Source organism: Sinocyclocheilus grahami, unplaced genomic scaffold, assembly GCF_001515645.1.
Source record: "Sinocyclocheilus grahami isolate Dianchi unplaced genomic scaffold, SAMN03320097.WGS_v1.1 scaffold462.1, whole genome shotgun sequence".
In the NCBI taxonomy this organism is placed as follows: Eukaryota; Metazoa; Chordata; class Actinopteri; order Cypriniformes; family Cyprinidae; genus Sinocyclocheilus; species Sinocyclocheilus grahami.
Window position 1 is genome coordinate 2,140,152 of NW_015505641.1, and position 4,565 is coordinate 2,144,716.

A 4,565-nucleotide genomic window follows, 5' to 3' on the forward strand; every position below is an offset into this window, starting at 1 on the left:
GACGGCACCCATTCAATGCAGAGGATCCATTGCTGAGCAAGTTATGTGATGCTAAATTTCTCCAAATCTGTTCCATTGAAAGAAACAAACTCATCTACATCTTTGATGGCCTGAGGGTGAGTAGATTTTCAGCAAATTTTAATTTTTAGATAAACTATTCCTTTAAGTAGCTGTTTCAACCCATCTAGATCAATTAATATTGATTAACGGTCCTTTTTTTTATCACATTTTTAGGTTTTTCAATGTTTTTTTTTTTTACAACACATGCTCTATATGGTAGATCTATAAGAAAACTTTCACAAAATGTTTGTATTGTGATACGACAGCTCACAAAAATAAATAAATAAATAAAATAAAATAAAATAATTCTGTCATCATACTCCATACACTATATTCCAAGTTCAAGCCACACCATTATATATAGGGTGATCATTTCAGTTTGTACCTGCAGCAACGTATTTTATATTTTGTGAAAAAGTATACATCGTCAGGTTGCTAATAGTCCATCTCTTTATTGTCCTTTATTTAATATAGTTAAATTGAAAATACCAAATAATCTTCACAACTTCTGTGTTCCACAAAATAAAGAAACTTGTGTGGGTTTGAAATAACAAAATTATCATGTTTAGGTGGCCTGTCCCTTTAATTCAATGAGGTTGGTAGGATGAGGGATTGTGGACACCCTGAGAGAAAGACGGTAAGAGGCCAGTCATGCTATAAATACATATGTTCATAATTCTTAAGCACAGTGGCAGAGGCAAGATTTGTCATAATTAGGCTTATTTAATTCTGCACTGAGAATTTAACCAGCCTGCCGGGGCAACTCTTTCTTTTTACGTCTCTTCTTTTCCCCTCTGTAGCTCCACATTTTTCATTTTACGCTGGCATTCATCATATTTCTGGCCTCGCTGCCGTTACCTTTGTGTGAGGGTTATGATGAAGAAGGGCCCATAAACCTCCCAGTGTCTCTCAAATGCGATTAGAATGGCTCGGCTCACAGGGGAAACCCTCCGCTGCACATTGTGCTCGAGTTTCAATTTCTGCCCTACAGGAGCTTGTGGTGACAGGAAGCTGGCACTGTGAAAACAGATATTATGCTTTGAGTTCAATTAAACATAAGGAAATACAGTATATAACAGGAATGACAAGCGATCCTGTCCATCTTTAAATAAAGGTGTGGTGTAATGTTTGCTTGAATGGGCTTCTCATGCTCAGGTTTCAGGTGTTTGTAAATAAGAAATAACCAATTTCAAAATAGCTGCTATTTGGATCTCTTACTGGATAAAATAAAAGATAACTTAATGCTCTGTTTCAATACAAGATCAAACAATGTGTGTACTGTAATGCATTGGAAGTCAATTGGTACATGTCAGGAACAGCTGAATCAGCTGATGTGAGCTTGACTGACGTGGCCTGCCTGAACGCGATGCTTGATTTTTGTCTACAAATTTTCACTGGAATGACACTAATGTGACCTATAGTTTCAGAACTCTAATTTGTTATCTAATTCTATATCTAATTTTATAATCTGTGCTAGTGTGTTACTAACCGATGAAGTTTTAGGGATTATCACTGACTCTTTCTGCAGGCTCCAAAGGTGCTCCAAAGGTGGCTTTATGAGTGAATCATTGAATCATTCACTTAACCAATTCTTTCAAAATCGGTGATTCAATCAATAAAGTCATATTGCTGCATGTTACTCAGAGATGTGGCTAACAGATAAGAGTGAATGTTCTCAGAACTTTGGCAAATGTTCTCTCAAAGCTATAAAGAAATGTTCTTCCAGTAACATTAAGGCCCCTGATCAGACAGAATGTGTTTTTTTTGCAGTGAGAGGTGCCGTTTTTAATTGTTTTCTATTGGCAGTGAACATTTTGTGGGCTGTTTATGCGCCCCGGGCGCCTCACGTTTTAGCCGCCTGTTGCGCCTCGCGTTTTTGCAGGAGTGCTCTATGCCCCTGAAGTTGAAAAACAAAAAAGCAGCTCTGAGCAGAAAAGCACCCGACGTCATTTGCGTTTTTTTCAACTGTCCAATCGAATGAAACCGCTCGCACGCTACACTGACAGGACAGCTGATTCAGTGGTTGCCTAGCAACATAAAAACCACAGTGCACTACTCTTTTTTTCTAAAATCAACCAAAAAAAGGCAGTGTGGTGTGCCTCACTGAAAAACGCGTTCTGTCTGATCGGTGCCTAATGCTAAGTTCACACTACAGGATTTTAAGGCCGATTTGCAAGTTAACGAGCTCGCCGACAGGTCGGGCTGTGATCGGTGGAAATTCAGCAGGTGATCGGCGCTCGGCAATCTTTATGTGTGAACTATTCAATGACGCATCAAAGAGGCTCGCTGACGCATCGCTGACACCTCGCCGACGGCAAACAAATATCTAGCATGCCAAATATCTAGCATACCAAATATCTGGACCGGTCGGCTGACTCAACATCACGTGGTGTCAGGTGTTGTGACGAGCTACAGCCAATGAGAGAGCAAAGCATGGGTTGAGGTCACCGGAAGAAAAACAACAGCAGCAACATGGCTTAAAGAAAAGTTTGGACACAATAAATAGAGCAAAATTCTAATTTCTTCCCGACATCCATTTTCAAATAAACAACTCCTGTTTCACGAGTTGTTTCGCGTCATTCCCGTTCCAATTCTCGCGTGTGTTTTCATGACAAAACGTGGTTTGTAGAGTCGTTGCGTGACAGAGTTGTTGTCAGCTTGTGTAGTGTGTAACCCCCGGTTGCGGATCATTTACATAGAGTCACGCAGTGTGAACACCACAACGACTAAAATACAGACAATCAAGTCATGTAGTCTGAACAGCACAGCGATCTACCGACGTTTAAAGTCGTGTAGTGTGAACTTAGCCTAATAGAAAATTCAGGTTCAAGTTATCTAGTCTTTAACAATGTTCTCAAAATACGTCAATCATGGAGCGTTTATTTTTATTTTGAAATGTTATTACCTACTACTTGTTTTGGAACGTTAAGGGAACATTCAAAGGTTCCCATAATGTTTGCAAAATAATAAAATAGAATGTTCCCTTAATATTTTCTCAAAAAAAAAAAAAAACCTGGATGTTTTGAACATTTAAAAAATTACATTTTCATAACTTAATAGGAACGTTAGCAAAACATTCATAGAAAATTTTTGCTCACTGGAAATCTGCTGCTAAATAGAGACAAGTTAACATCAAATCTCAGTGGTATATTTGTGTCACACCATATTTAAGTCAATAAATGTTTTTATTTCATTTGAGAAATTTTCGCCCTGTCCATCATAGAAAGTGATTATATTTGTTAAAATAACCACTGAAGTTTTATGGATTATTTTTATGGTAACTCTATGTCCTCTTTGGAGCTTGAAATCCACACTGACCATTAATATACAGTATGGACAAAACAGCTTTCTCCATGTTGCACAGAGGTAAATCATACAAGTTTGGAACAATATGGGTGAGTAAATGATGAAACCGCACATCATCTACACTTGCTGCATGATCCCTCAAGCTGTGACAGACATGAGTTTAATCCTATTCAGCTATTTGAATATAATTGTAAATGTGACCTATTTATTTTTTATGAAATCAGCCAAGGGCATGATCTTCAGAAACCGTATGCTGACAGCCTGTCTAAGTATAAGATTATGTTACAAAGTTAACCTCATATAAATATTGAAAGTTTTTCGCTCATAACTAAGTGGTGGATGTATATTTTTCACTGTAAATACTGTAACTAAACAAAACTAAGACAAATGTTTTGTATTCCACACTTGAATTTTTCATATAAGAGCACAGAACTGACATGTTGATTTACCAGGCATGTAAGTGGAAGCAGAGTTAAAGTTTATAAATAGTGACACAGTCTACGACCCCCTTTAGGGCTTCTTACATTAGAACATATATTTCAGGAGTGTTCTGTACATCACAGCACATTTACTGGCATCAGTCTTTTGCGTCACCCACTTCAAGGCTGTAGACAAGGCCCAATGCCTGTTCTGCTGCAGTGGGGGAAACGCCAACACGCATTATACTGCTGCAGAGTGTCACATATCAGCTGCAACACAAAGAAGGGGGAGATCAGTGTCACTCTGAATCAGGCTGCAACGTTTCTGCCATAGACAAAGCGATAAAGAGCTTTCATGAAGACATTGTTCTCTGTGGCGTTCCTCTGTGAAAAATGAAGTGCGCTTAATTGTATTAAATGTGCACTTGTAGTGTACTTCAAATCTTGAAAGTATATACACACATACATATACAAATACACAGACACACACGCACACAGGTTTGTTTTTGTGAAAAGTGGGGACATCCCATAGGCGTAATGGTTTTTATACAGTACAGACCGTATATTTTATTGCCCTACACCAAACCTACCCCTCACAGGAAACTTTGTGCTATTTCAGATTTTCAATACACTCCATTCTGTGTGATTTATAAGCGTTTTGAAAAGTGGGGACATGGGGTAATGTCCTGAAAAGTCACCTTCTCCTTGTAATACCTATATCATACATTTGTCATTATACAAATTTATGTCCTCATTTGTCACAAAAACGTGCACACACAC